At 38.9% G+C, this 15322-nt stretch overlaps 1 protein-coding gene and 1 pseudogene across 1 annotated transcript in view; one reads left to right on the top strand and one right to left on the bottom strand.

Moving 5' to 3' along the window:
- SHROOM4 (shroom family member 4) overlaps positions 1-15322 on the bottom strand; it is a 227935-nt gene that overhangs the window by 60271 nt on the left and 152342 nt on the right. The gene's annotated exons all lie outside the window — the stretch shown is intronic.
- On the top strand, positions 3102-3202 carry LOC115932491 (uncharacterized; annotated as a pseudogene).

Here is a 15322-nt window from a genome sequence, read left to right on the forward strand (position 1 = left end):
TGTGTGTCTGTGTGTGTGTGTGTGTGTGTGTGTGTGTGTAATTTGAAAAGAACTTTCAGGACAATGGCTTTCTCATCAGTCTGGGAAAGCTATAATCTGGGTCATCTGAGAGATGAATACTCTCTGGAGAAGGGGCTTTTGGTACCCAGCTCTGCCTCCCTGCCTCCCCTCCTCTCCCCACCTCCTCTGAATAGCCAGTTCAAGTTCTTCCATGTAAATCTGCTGGGTCCCCCTCTCCACCCTCCACCTCAGAATCCATCCCTGGCTAAAAAGAAACCCAGGGTAGGGAATAAGAAAAGAAGGGAATGTTCGAGTGGAAATAAAGACTCCCCACAAATGCTGTGGTGTGTGTCAGGGGTGCTCTTTGTCTTTCTGCATAGGGAGTGATAACTTCATCTGGCTAGGGCATTACATTTGACCCTCTGCTTCCATTTCTCCATTTTCACATTGAAATCTTTAAGACACAGGGGGACACCTCTTTTTCCAAAGAAGGTTGGCAGGAAGTAACCATACAGATGACTCGGGAAAGCTCTGCACATAGCAGCGGGTAGGAAAATGCTTAGTACTTTAGAAATGCAGTACTCGGGATTCTCTTTCAGAATGGGCTAGAGAGAAATTTCTAGTTTTTCTATATATAGTGTGATAAAACATACCAATCATAGACTTGTTTAACTGACAGAAGAGGGAAAAAGCTGGCTGATCTTATCAATGATCCTAAAGGCAAAGAGGTGGATAGTGAATATTTCGAAGCTTCTAGGAGCAAGGGGAGCAAGTCCAGAATCTGAATAATGAAAGAGTTTTTTTCCCTCTCCCTTCTATGTACAAAAGTTAAGGGTGCAACACCAGAGGGCTAAGGGAGACTTCAGAGGAGCACATAGGGAAAATGGCATCAAGTTCACAGTGCACCATCTGACTCAACAGATAGCCTTAAAGTTTTTGCCATGATGCCCAGTTTCCTAAACCAACACCCAAAGCGATAAAGAAGGTGGAGGATGTTTGTCCTCCAGCTCTGGTTTCTATCAGTAACATTTATAGCGTCCCTTGGGAAAGAGGCTGTAGGAATAATACCAGTTTTCCTTTCTTCCTCCTTAAAGCCCATTATCCCTTTCAGTTCAAACTCACTGTTCGACCTACCACTTTTCAGAGGTCTGATGGAATCCATAAAGGTTTTCCCCAGAGTCAAGTCTCAAAGTCCTCAGAACTACTTCTGGCCACTCCCCAAGTCATCTCTACTACTAAAGACACGGAGCCCTAAGACAATAACCAACAACAGTTAGGACCCCAATAGAAATAAGAACACCCAGTCACTCTGCTTTGATACAACTTGACAATCAGGAGGAGCCAAGACCCAGCAGAGCTGGAGCACAGTGAGCAAGGTGGACTGCAGTGGGAGATGATACTGGGGAGGTGCATAGGCCAGATCATGGAGTTTCCAAAGGCTGAAACAGTTTGAATTTTATTCTCAGTGAAATGGGAAGCTGTTAGAGGTTGTTAAGCAGGGGACTAACATGATGTAAGTTTTATAAAGGTTTGACTTGGCTGATGGATTTGTGTGTGGGGGGGTCAACAGTAGAAGCCAGAGAACCATTTAAAGGGGCTATTATAGGTAAGAGATAATGGTGGTTTGTTCTAGGAAAGTAGCAGTTGGGACAAGAACAAGAGATTTGATTAGAGGTATTTTGAAGAGGTAGGGCTGACATTATTTGTTGATGGACTGAATATGGAGAATGAGGAAAAAAGAATGAGCTATGACACTTGAGTCACCTGGCATCTGTACCTTCTTAGCACAGTATTCATTCCCGAAACTGAGTCATTAGGGGCTCTAAAAAGAAAATTGGCAGTCTTCACTATTGTTTTGTCCAAGCATTTACAGAGCTCCTCTATCTACATTTAAGGTGTTTGGAGAGGTACTAGGCAACATGCCAAAATGAAGAAGAAGTAATCCCTGTGCTCAAGGAATTTAGTGTGGTAGAGGGTGGATGAAAAATGCCTAGAAAACCATTAAAAAGGATGGAATGTCAGAAGTATCAGAAAGGAAATGCTAACAAAATGAGAGTCAAAAGAAGGACAGAGCACTGCTGCCTGAATCAAGAATGGCATCACAGAGCCTCTGAGCTGATTTTGGAAGAGTCAATACAATCACCACTGAAGATGACTGGGAGAGAGGCCGCGCCAGATTTGCATGAACAGAAGTGAGAAGCACAGGAACACCATGAAGGAAGAAAACACAGTTTTTATAAGGCACAGAGGAAGTGAAATTAGAATGGTTCAAGAGCATGGTGGGCCTTAAGAGTCAAGTTAAAGCCTTTACTTCACATAATCCAATAAGCAAGAGAGCGCCCTTGGAAGTTCCAGAGTAGGAGAGCAATATGGTACGAGCGGTATTATAGGAAAGTTATTATGGTAGCCATGTGCAGGATAAATTATGTGGATAGATACTGGAAGCATAGAGAAGTGAGTAAGCTAATGGAATAGACACAATAAAAGGTAAAATCAGAGCAATGGCAGTGGGGATGGAGCAGAAAGGAAGAATGTGACAGAGAATCAACAGCGTTGGACTGCTAATTACATAAGCAGAGAGAACAGATGACTGTGAAGCACCTAGAAGGCTGATATCACTAATCTAAATAGCAAAGTCATAGGCAAGAACCAGCTTCAGGAAACATGAGTTTGATTTCAGATATTAGTTTGTTATGCTAGCAAATTCTGTAGGTAGGTGTGCCCAGCGAGCAGCTTGATGTGTGGACTGCAGTGCTAGAAAGAGGTTGGGGCACGGTATGGACGTGTGGTCACTATCCAGAGGAGGCAGCCGAGGCTGTTGCCGTGGATGTGACTGCCCACGGTGAATGTATGCAAAGGAGACGGGGGACGATAGATCTCTGCAGAGCTATAGTTCAGTGAGAAGAGGAAGAAGAGCTGGTAATAGAGACAAAACAATGAAATGCCATTTTCAGTCATATTGGCAATACTTTTTAAAGATAAGTGCTGACAAAGTTGTGGGGAAATAGATATACATTGGCGGGTGGGAATGGAAATGGGTACACACTTGCTTAAGGGAATTTTGGCATATGTTATCAGAAGACTTAAAATGTTTCTACTGTGCTTGCTTTGGCTGACATATACTAAAATTGCAATGATACAGAGATTAGCATGGTTCCTGCAGAAGGATAATGCACAAATTTGTGAAATGCTCTGTATTTTTACTGCAATTAGTGGTAATGGTTTCACAACCTTCTGAATGTACCAAAACCCACTGAATTACACACTTGAAATAGTGAATTTTATGGTGTGTGAATTATATTTAAGAAATTTCATATCCTTTGATCCAGTTTTTCCACTCCTAGGATTTTATCCTAAGAAAGCCATTAAAGATGTACACATTTATTTATGTACTTGAAGTGTCTTCCACTGCAGGGTTATTCATAATGGTAAAATTTGGAATATCCTCGCTGTCCAACATTTAGGAAGAGTTAGAACATATTGTGCATTTACATGGAGGAATAATAGTTTGTCATTACAAACCATGTTTTTGAAGACTACTTAATGATCCTGAAAAAGGCTCACAATATAATGGTAAATTTAAAAATTGTATATAAACCTGAACATATTACAAGTCCAATTCAAGAACTATATATGCATATATATACATATTCTTATACAGACATGCACATATTGAAAGGCTGGATGTAAATGTACTAATATTCTACCAGTGGGTATTTATCTTTGTGTGGTGGAATTAAGGGTTATTTTTATTTTTCATACTTTTAAATCATTTCTAGATTTTATACACCACACATGTATTACCTTTTAAATAAAAAGAGGTTTCTTTTTTTGAGATGGAGTCTTGCTCTGTTGCCAGACTGGAGTGCAGTGGTGTGATCTTGGCTCACTGCAACCTCCGCCTCCCGGGTTCAAGAGATGGCCCTGCCTCAGCCTCCCGAGTAGCCGGGACTGCAGGCACGTGCCACCATGCCTGCCTAATTTTTTTTTTTTTTTTGTATTTTAGTAGAGATGGGGTTTCACCATGTTGGCCAGGATGGTCTCCATCTCCTGACCTCGTGATCCGCCCACCTCAATCTCCCAAAGTGCTGGGATTATAGGCGTGAGCCACCGCAACCGGCCATAAAAAGAGGTTTCTAAAGAAAAATGTCACCATTCTACATGGACATATCATTTACCCAGGCAACTGTCTGATATAACTGTCTGACATATTCTTAAATTAGGAATCTGCAATTATACTTGTGATTTCACTTAACTATTTCAAAGATCTAGATTTTTCCCTCAGGGAAATCAGCCTAGAGCCCACCAACCTAGCAAAATGCTTTTTTTCCACATAATTTTGCTGCTTGGCAGTGGATTCTTTTGTCTTACTATTTTTTAAAAATTCCATCTGACAGTTTTTTACCCTTAATATTAGCACTGGGAGCTATTCTTTGCTGTGAGAGTAGACCAGGGCTGGAAGAACCAGGAGCAAGTTTGAGAGGAGGCCAGGCAAAGGAAAAGAGAAGTCAAGTCAAGGTCAGTATCAAGGCCATGCCCAGTGTGTTGAAACGAACAAACAAACAAACAAACAAACAAAAAAACACTACTCAGGGCCTTCCTGGCTTTAGTTCTTTTCCAGCTGCCTGATAGACTTGATGGGACAAAGTTGGCTAGAGACGGAACAAAAGTACAAGAAAATTTAGTGGTGGTGGTGGAGGTGTGGCAGCAAGTACCATTTGTAAAGCCATCTAACTGCTAATATTTTTATGCAACATTTACAGTTCATAAAGAACTTTCATATACACCATTCCATTTCATTCTCATAACCTTACTAAGTCCACCTCAGAAAAGAAGAAACTCAGGCTTAGGGAGGTGAAATAAATCACATAAGGCTTGAACACAAGTTTTTTGCATCCAAATTTCTATGTCCCCCCAAACCCCAAATAGTGTTTTTCAAAGTTGTTCTATAGACCAGCATCAGCATCACCTGAGAACTTGTAGGAAAGAAAATTCTGGGGACACATCCTCGACCTTTTGAATCAGAAACTCTGGGGGTGGGGCCCAGCAATATGAATTTTGGTTTTGTTTTTATACTTTACTTCTGGAATACATGTGCAGAACGTGCAGGTTTGTTACATTGGTATACACGTGTCATGGTGGTTTGATGCAACCATCAACCCATCATCTACATTAGGTATTTCTCCTAATGCTATCCCTCCCCTAGCCCCTTACCCCCCGACATGCCCCAGCGTGTGACATTCCCCTCCCAGTGTCCATGTGTTCTCATTGTTCAACTTCCACTTATGAGTGAGAACATGTGGTGTTTGGTTTTCTGTTCCTGTGTTAGTTTACCTAGAATGATGGTTTCCAGCTTCATCCATGTCCCTGCAAAGGACATGAACTCATCCGTTTTTATGGCTGCATACTATTCCATGGTGTATATGTGCCATATTTTCTTTATCCAGTTTATTGATGGGCATTTGGGTTGGTTCCAAGTCTTTGCTATTGTCAATAGTGCTACAATAAACATACGTGTACATGTGTCTTTACAGTAGAGTGATTTATAATCCTTTGGGTATATATCCAGTAATGGGATTGCTAGATCAAACGGTATTTCTGGTTCTAGATCCTTGAGGAATCGCCACACTGTCTTCCACAATGGTTGAACTAATTTACATTCCCACCAACAGTGTAAAAGCATTCCTATTTCTCCAAATCCTCTCTAGCATCTGTTGTTTCCTGACTTTTTAATGATTGCCATTCTAACTGGAGTGAGATGGTATCTCATTGTGGTTTTGATTTGCATTTCTCTAATGGCCAATGATGATAAGCTTTTTTTCACGTTTGGCCACATAAATGTCTTCTTTTGAGAAGTGTCTGTTCATATCCTTCACCTACTTTTTGATGGGTTTTTTTTCTTGTAAATTTGTTTAAGTTCCTTGTAGATTCTGGATATTAGCCCTTTGTCAGATGGATAGATTGCAAAAGTTTTCTTCCATTCTGTAGGTTGCCTGTTCACTCTGATGATAGTTTCTTTTGCTGCGCAGAAGCTCTTTAGTTTAATTAGATCCTGTTTGTCAATTTTGGCTTTTGTTGCCATTGCTTTTGGTGTTTTAGACATGAAGTCTTTGCCCATGGGTATGTCCTGAATGGTATTGCCTAGGTTTTCTTCTAGGGTTTTTATGGTTTTAGGTCTTACATTTAAGTCTTTAATCCATCGTAATTTTTGTATAAGGTGTAAGGAAGGGGTCCAGTTTCAGTTTTCTGCATATGGCTAGCCAGTTTTCCCAACACCATTTATTAAATAGGGAATCCTTTCCCCATTGCTTGTTTTTGTCAGGTTTGTCAAAGATCAGATTGTTGTAGATGTATGGCATTATTTCTGAGGCCTCTGTTCTATTCCATCGGTCTATATATCTGTTTTGGTATCAGTATCATGCTGTTTTGGCTACTGTAGCCTTGTAGTATAGTTTGAAGTCAGGTAGCGTGATGCCTCCAGCTTTGTTCTTTTTGCTTAGGATTGTCTTGGCTATCCAGGCTCTTTTTCTGGTTCCATATGAAATTTAAAGTACGTTTTTCTAATTCTGTGAAGAAAGTCAATGGTAACTTGATGGGGAGAGCACTGAATCTATAAATTACTTTGGGCAGTATGACCATTTTCACGATATTGATTCTTCCTATCCATGAGCATGGAATGTTTTTCCATTTGTTTGTGTCCTCTCTTATTTCCTTGAGCAGTGGTTTGTAGTTCTCCTTGAGGTCCTTCGCATTCCTTGTAAGTTGTATTCCTAGGTATTTTATTCTCTTTGTAGTAATTGTGAATGGGAGTTCACTCATGATTTGGCTCTCTGTTTGTCTATTATTGGTATATAGGAATGCTTGTGAATTTTGCACATCGATTTTGTATCCTGAGACTTTGCTGAAGTTGCTTATCAGCTTAAGGAGATTTTGGGCTGAGATGATTGGGTTTTCTAAATATACAATCATGTCATCGGCAAACAGAGACAATTTGACTTCCTCTCTTTCTATTTGAATACCCTTTATTTCCTTCTCTTGCCTGACTGCCCTGGCCAGAACTTCCAATACTATGTTGAATAGGAGTGGTGAGAGAGGCCATCCTTGTCTTGTGTGGGTTTTCAAAGGGAGTGTTTCCAGCTTTTGTCCATTCAGTATGATACTGGCTGTGGGTTTGTCATGCATAGCTCTTACTATTTTGAGATGTTTCATCAATACGTAGTTTATTGAGAGTTTTTAGCATGAAGGGTGTTGAGCTTTATCGAAGGCCTTTTCTGCATCTATGGAGATAATCATGTGGTTTTTGTCATTGGTTATGTTTATGTGATGGATTACATTTATTGATTTGCGTTTGCTGGGTCAGCCTTGCATCCCAGGGATGAAGCCGACTTGATCGTGGTGGATCCTCTAGATGATTCTAATGCACGCTCATAAGTTTGAGAACCATTACTGCAGCATACGTTTTAAAACAGATTTTCAAGTGACTTCTTCTAAATACGGGCTGCTGCTATTTTGGCTCTTGTGGGGTGCTGCTTTCCAAGGTAGGCTGGAAGCCTACCTTTAGCTATCAGTGCTATGTGTATAATAGAGGGCAGCTGCTTAAAAAGTATTTAGGTTCCAGGGACAGGAGTGTTCTTCTTTAGGGTGAGGAAGCTCCCAGGACCAAGAGGGCAATTCCTGAATCACAGCTGCCCTTGTCAGGGGGAGATAAGTGCTGGTGAGCAGTTGCCATATATGTACTTCCCTGGTAAGGCTTCTTTTCATTAAGGCTTTTGTCTGGTTCCACAATGTTCCACATAAGCCCTTGGGAAATTTCTCTTTCTGAGGTATTTACATTCACAAACCTCAAGTTCATCAAGCTGTTCATTTCATTTTGTATAGCTTTATTAAGGTTTAGTTGACAAAATTGTACACATTTATAATATACAATATATTTTTTCATACATGTAAACATTGTGAAATGATTAAATAAAGCTAATTTACATATCCATAACCTCAAATACTTATCATTTTTTGTGGTGAGAACATTTAAGATCTACTCTCTTAGCAATTTAAGTATACAATACATTATTATTAACTACAGTTACTATTCTGTTTATTAGATTTCCAGAACGTACTCCTCTTGTTCAACTGAAGCTTTATAGCCTTTGATCAACAGCTCATTTCCTGCCCCACCCACCCCATTCCTGGTGACCACCATTCTACCCTCTGCTTCTATGAGTTTGATGTTTTACTATTATAATTATTATTTTTAATATAATTTCAACCTCTATGTGAGATTCAGGGGGTGCATGTGCAGGTTTGTTACATGGGTATATTGTGTGATTCTGAAGTTTGGGGTACGAATGATCCCAACACCTGGGTACTAACCACAGTACCCAATAGTTTTCCAGTCCTTGTCCCCCTCTGTCCTTCCCTCCCCTATCTAGTAGGTCCCAGTGTCCATTGTTGCCATCTTCATGTCCATGAGTACCCATTGTTCTTACTTATAAGTGGGAGCTAAACATGTGGTATTTGGCTTTCTGTTCCTACATTAATTTGCTTAGGACAATGACCTCCAGCTCTGTGTATGTTGCTGCAAAGGACGTGATTTCATTCTTTTTTATGGCTGCATAGTATTCTATAGTGTATATATACCACATTTTATTTATCCAATTCACCATTGATGGGCACCTAGGTTGATTCCATGTCTTTGCTATTGTGAATAGTGCTGCAATGAACAAACAAGTGCAGGTGTCTTTTTGGTAGAACTATTTATTTTCTTTTGTATATATACCAAGTAATGGGATTGCTCTGTAAGAGTTCAGCTTTTTTACATTTCACATATGAGATCATGTGGTATTTGTCCTTCCGTGCCTGGTTTATTTCCTTAGCATAATGTCCTCCAGTATCATCCATGTTGTACAAATGACAGGATTTCCTTCTTTTTTATGGCTGTATAGTATTTCATTGTATATGTGTGTGTGTGTGTGTGAGTGTGTGTATATATATATATTTCATATATTTTTATATATGAAATATATATTATATATATAACATATTTTCTTTATTCATCATCTTTATTCATCATAAAGAATAAATTCATTCTTCATTCATTTATAACACATTCATTCAAGTGTTGTTGGACACTTAGATTTATTCCATATCTTGGCTATTGTGAATAGTACTGTAATAAACATGGGAGTGCAAACATCTCTTTAACATACTGATTTCATTTGCTTTAGATATATACCCAGAAGTAGGACTGCTGGATTATATTATAGTTCTATTTTTAGTTTTTTGAGAAACCCCCATACTGTTTTCCATAATGGCTATACTAATTTACATTTCTACCAATAGTGTATAAGGGTTCCTTTTTCTTCACACCCTCACCAACACTTGTCTTTTTGATAATAGACATTCTAACAGATGTGAGGTGATATGTCACTGTGGTTTTGATTTGCATTTCACTGATGATTAGTGACGTCAAACATTTTTTTAAATATACCTGTTGACCATTTATGTATCTTCTTTTGAGAAATGTCTCTTCAGATCTTTGGCCCATTTTGTAATCAAGTTATTTGTTTTCTTACTGTTGACTTGTTTGATTTCCTTATATGTTTTGGATATTAACTCCTTATCAAATATGATTTGCAAATATTTTCTCCAATCCTGCAGGTTGTCTCTTTACTCTGTGGATTGTTTCCTTGGCTATACAGAAGCTTTTTAATTTGATGCAATCCAACCTATTTTTGCTTTTGTTGCCTGTGCTTTTAGGGCCATAGCCAAAAAATCTTTGCCAAAGCCAAATGTCAAAAAGCTTTTCCATATGTTTTCTTGTAGTAGTTTTAGAGTTTAAGGTCTTATGTTTAAGTCTTTAATCAATTTTGAATTGGTTTTTATATATGGTGTAGGATAAGAGTCCAATTTCATTCCACATGTGAATATCCAGTTTTCATGACACCATTTATTGAAGAGACTGTGCTTTCTCCATTATGTGTTCTTGACACCTTTGTTGAAGATCAGTTGACTGTAAATGTGTGGATTTATTTTTGGGCTCTCTCTTCTGTTCCGTTGAACGGTATTTCCATTTTTATGCCAGTACCATCCTGTTTTGATTACTATAGTTTTGTAGTATATTTGGGATCAGGTAGTATGATGCCTCCAGCATTTTTTTTTCCTCAATATTTCATTAGCTATTTGGGGTCTTTTGTGGTTCCTTACAAATTTTAGAATTTTTTACTCCTGTGAAAAAATGTAGTTGGAATTTTGATAGAGATTGCATTCAATCTGTAGATTGTTTTCAGCAGTATGGACATTTTAATGATAGTAATTTTTCTAACCCATGAACATGGAATATCTTTATTTTTTATTTATTTGTCTTATTTATTGTGTCCTCTTTAATTTATTTCATCAATATTTTATAGTTTTTAGTATACAGATTTTTACCTTGTTGATTAAATTTATTCCTAAGTATTTTAGATTTATTTTGATGCTATTGTAAATGGGATCATTTTTAAAATTTCTAAGTTTGTTGTTAGTGTATAGAAACATTATTGATTTTTACAGGGTAATTTTGTATCCTGCAACTTTACTGAATTCTTTTATTATTTCTAAGAGCCTTTTGGTGGAGTTCTAGGGTTTTCTGTATAAGATCATGTCACCTACAAATAAAGACAATTTAACTTCTTCCTTTTCAATTGATATGGCTTTTATTTCTTTTTCTTGCCTAATTGCTCTGGTAGGACTTTCAGTACTATGTTTAGTAGAAGTGGGGAAAATGGGCGCTGTTGTCTTGTTCCCTATTTTAAAGGAAAAGCTTTCAGCTTTCCACCATGGAATATAATGTTAGCTGTGGGCTTCTCATATATAGCCTTATTGTGTTGAGGCACATTCCTTCTACACCTAATTTTTGGACAGTTTTTTTTTTATCATGAAAGCATGTTGCACTTTGTGAAATTCTTTTTTTGTATCTATTGAGATGATCATAAGACTTTTATCCTTCTGCTAATGTGGTATATCACATTTATTGATTTGTGTATGTTGAACTATCTTTGCAGTAAGGAAATAAGGAAATTCAGTGGGGAATGGGTTGCGAAGGTGGGGGTAGGTGAATCTATGTTCCTCAGAAGGAAAATAATATAGCATTATGGTATGTTGACAATGTTCCCCTGAAGTGTAGAGGACTCATTTTTCATTGTATATGCCTTTGTACTATTTGAATGGTTTGCCTTCTGCAAGTATTGCTTTGGGAAAAAAAAAGAAACACTTAAAAATCAACTTTTACAAAACCAAACTAATTCTTTTTTGCTATGGTTTAAATATGTATGTCCCTTCAGAATTCATATTGGGACTTATCTCCCAAGGTGATGGTATTAAGAGATAAGGCCCTTGGGAGGGGATTAGGCATTGAGGGCTCTGCCCTCAGGGATGGTATTAGTGCCCTTATAAAAGGGTTTGAGGAAGAGTTTGCCTCTTTTGCCCTTCTACTTCTTCTGCTATGTGAGGACACAGCATTTTTCCCCTTTCCTTTCCTTCTATGTGAGGACACAGCAACAAGGCACCACCTTTGAAGCAAAGAATAGCCCTCACTGGATACTGAATCTGCTGGTGCCTTGGTCTTGATTTCCCAGCCTCTAGAACTGTGAGAAACAAATTTCTGTTCTTTATAAATTACCCACTCTAAGGTATTTTGTTGTGGTAGCATAAACGAACTAAGACACCTTCCCACTCTTCTGCTGGTGCTGGTGACAGGTGACATTTACTAAGGTGAGAAATCTGGTAGACACTCTGGACTCCCTCCTCTTATTTACCCCTCCCATCTGTCTAATCAGGCACCAAGACTTATTGATTCTACCTCCTAGACTATATAATTCTCAAATCTGCCCCTCCACTCTATCCCTGAATTACTTTAATTATAGCATTCATTTTGTAACTGGTTGACCTGCCTCTTTTCTCCCTGCAAAATGCCAATGAATACATCTTTTCAGAGTGCAAATCTGGTCCTGCCACTCTCATGCTTAAAATTCTTCACTGGCTTCCTAGTACTTATGGGAAAAGTCCAAATTCATTAGCTTGGCAGCCTAGACCTTCCTTGTTCTTAACCACTATTCTAACCTCCCTCCTCTACAGGTACAGGTAGAGGGATAGGAAGGGAAGATGATGAACCTGAAATTGATAATAAAAGGGAAAGCCTCCCAGAAATCCTTCATAACCAAGAAGAGTGCTGAGGGCCAGGAGAGAACTTAGGACAAAGAAAAACCATGAATTAGCCATGGGGAGATCTGGAGAAGCAGTATGCAGCATACTGCATCCATGTTGGGGAGCAGAGGAGTGTACAAGGAATGTGAATGCACAGCATTCAGGCAGGAATGCTTTGATGCTGGGGACATTTCTTATGGAACACTGAAGGAGCGTGAAACTTTAGGTATTCTGACATGCATAGTACAGAATATATAATGTCTACTAACAGTCTGCATCCAGGGGGAAATCCAAATTGAGATCTGGTTGTCAACGAAGGGTAGAAATTGACTCAGATGAAAGGTACTTCTAGAGAAGGAATAGCATATTAAAATCATGGAAATGAAAGGGGAACAATGGTGTCCTGAGGGTAGGATATATGAGGAAGAGAAGTGGTGAACAGTAAGGCCAGACAGGCAAACTGGGCCAGAACATGGAGAATAGTAAAATCAGATTCACATTTTGGAAAAATGTGTCCATTGGCATTTTGTAGGGAGAAAAGATGCAGGTGGATCAGAGAGGAAATGAACACTATAGTCCAAGTGATATATAATGCAGGGATAGAGTAGAGGGGCAAGTTTGAGAAATGTCTGGTCTAGGAGGTAAAATCAGTTAGTCTTGGTAGCTGATGAGACAGATGTGAGGGATAAATAAGAAGGAGTATACAGTGTCTATTAGATTTTTCACTCTAGTTTATGATTCAGCCTGTCACTAGCATCAGCAGAAGAGTGGGGAGGAGAATTAGTTCGGTTTTAGAAAAATTGCAGTTTTTAAGTATTTTTAAATTATTTAAAGCAATACTTGCAGAAGGAAAACCATTCACATAGTACAAAGGCATACACAATGAAAAAGGAGTGCCCCATACTCCAGGGGAAACCACTTTTAACAGTTTGTTGTTTATCCCTGAGCAGCAATATGGCAGAGTGTGAAGAACATAAGCTCTAGAACAAGACCGTCTGGATTTGAATCTACCATTTCCATCTGTATGTCCTTGGGCTAGTTATTTAACCTCTCTGCCTCACTTACATTATCTCTAAAATGGGAATTATAATAATGGGACACAGAAAAGGCAGATTATAATACTGCTTGGAACCTTGCCGTTTGTGCTTAACAATATATACTGGAGATAATTCCGTATCCACATATACTTTTCTTAAATAAATTTTAAATAACTGAATAGTATTTCACCAAGTGAACTTTTTATAGTTTATTTAGCCTTTACTCAAGTAATGAATACTGAAGTTGTTTTTGCTAAGACAAATAATGTTGTGATTAATACCTTTTTACATGTCTTCACACACACACATGATTATATATTTTATATAAAGTCCTACAAGTGGAACTATAGGTCAAAAAGTACATCAGTGTTTAATTGTGATAAAATATACTAAGATCCAAAGAGGTTATGCTAATTTATACTTCCAACAATGTGTTAGAGCAGTGCTTTACGAAGTTTCATATACCTACAAGTCACCTGGGCATCTGATTAACAGGCAGATTCTGATTTAGTAGATCTGGGGTGGAGCTGAATTTCTAAAAAGCTCTCAGTTGATGCAGATGCTGCTGATCCAAGGACCACACTTTGAGTAGCAAGGTATAAGAGCACATGTATTTCTCCACATGCCTGCCCCCCCCAAAAATGTACATTAAACACTCTGATTTTTCCCATTCTGATAGGTGAAAGTTACATCTTATTGCTTAAATTAATCTATACTGCTTTAATTGTAAGTGTTGAGCTTCTCTCTCTCTCTCTCCCTCCCTCCCTCCCTCTCTCTCCATCCCTCCCTCCCTCCCTCCCTCCCTCCCTCCCTCTCTCTGCCTCTCTCTCTCCCTCTCCCCCTCTCCCTCCCTGAGTTAGGGTCTTGCACTGTTGCCCAGGCTGGAGTGCAGGGGCGTGATCACGGCTCACTGCAGCCTTAAACTCTGGCTCAAGTGATGCTCTCGCCTCAGCCTTCTCTGAGTAGCTGGGATTACAGGGCGTGCACCACCATGCCTGGCTAATTTTTAGACTTTTTGTCAAGACAGGGTCTCACTATGTTTCTCAGGCTTGTCTTGAATTCCTGGTCACAAGCAATCCTCCTGCTTTGGCTACCCAAAATGTTGGAATTACAGGCTTGAGACACTGTGCCAACAGAGTATCTTTCATTTGTTTTTATAAGCCCACTTTCTTTTTGTCTGAACTGCCTGTTCAGGTTCTTTTTTCCTTTTTTGAATGGTTTGTTGGCATTTTCCTGTTATTCTCAAGAGCTCTTTATATATTATATATTAAGGGAACCAGCCTCTTGCCATATCAGATGCAAAACCTTTTCCCCAGTTTTTTTCTTTGGATTTTATTTTTGTATTTTTCGGGTGCTTTAAATTTCAACTTTCGTGTTGTCAGACTTAACAATTTTCTCTTTTACGGCTTCCAGGTTTTTTTGTTTGGTTGGTTGTTTTTTGTTTTTGTTTTTGTTTGAGACAGGGTCTCATTCTATCGCCCAGGCTGGAGTGCAATGGTGCGATCTCCACTCACTGCAACCTCTGCCTCCCGGATTCAAGTGATTCTCATGGGATTACAGGCGTCCAACACCACACCTGGCTAATTTTTGTATTTTTTGTAGAGACGGGGTTTTGCCATGTTGCTTAGGCCGGTCTCGAACTCCTGAACTCGGGTAATCTGCCCGCCTCGGCCTCCCAAAGTGCTGGGAATACAGGCATGAGCCACCGCACCCGGCCAGCTCCCAGGTTTTGTGTTTTGCTTAGAAAGACTTTTCTTATTTAAAGATAAAATCATATACTAAAAGTTATATACTAAACAATTGTCTTTGAATCATTATGGTTAGACTTCATTATGGTTTACTGATCAGTCTATTCATGTGCTTAGTACCAAAGTATTTTAATTACTGTAATTTTATAATATGTTTTAACAGGACTAGCTGCTTTGTCTTTTATTCCTCTTTTATTCAGACCTTTCCTGACTAGTCTTACATATGTACTTCAGAATCAGTTTGGGCATGTTGGATTGTAATGTGTCTGGAGGACAACTCCGTGTGTAGAAATTTAACATGCAGTTGAAAATGATAATCTGGAATCTGGGCATGTGTTCTTCCCTAGATATAGAAATCTG

This window comes from Gorilla gorilla, chromosome X, assembly GCF_029281585.2.
Source record: "Gorilla gorilla gorilla isolate KB3781 chromosome X, NHGRI_mGorGor1-v2.1_pri, whole genome shotgun sequence".
Lineage (NCBI taxonomy): Eukaryota > Metazoa > Chordata > Mammalia > Primates > Hominidae > Gorilla > Gorilla gorilla.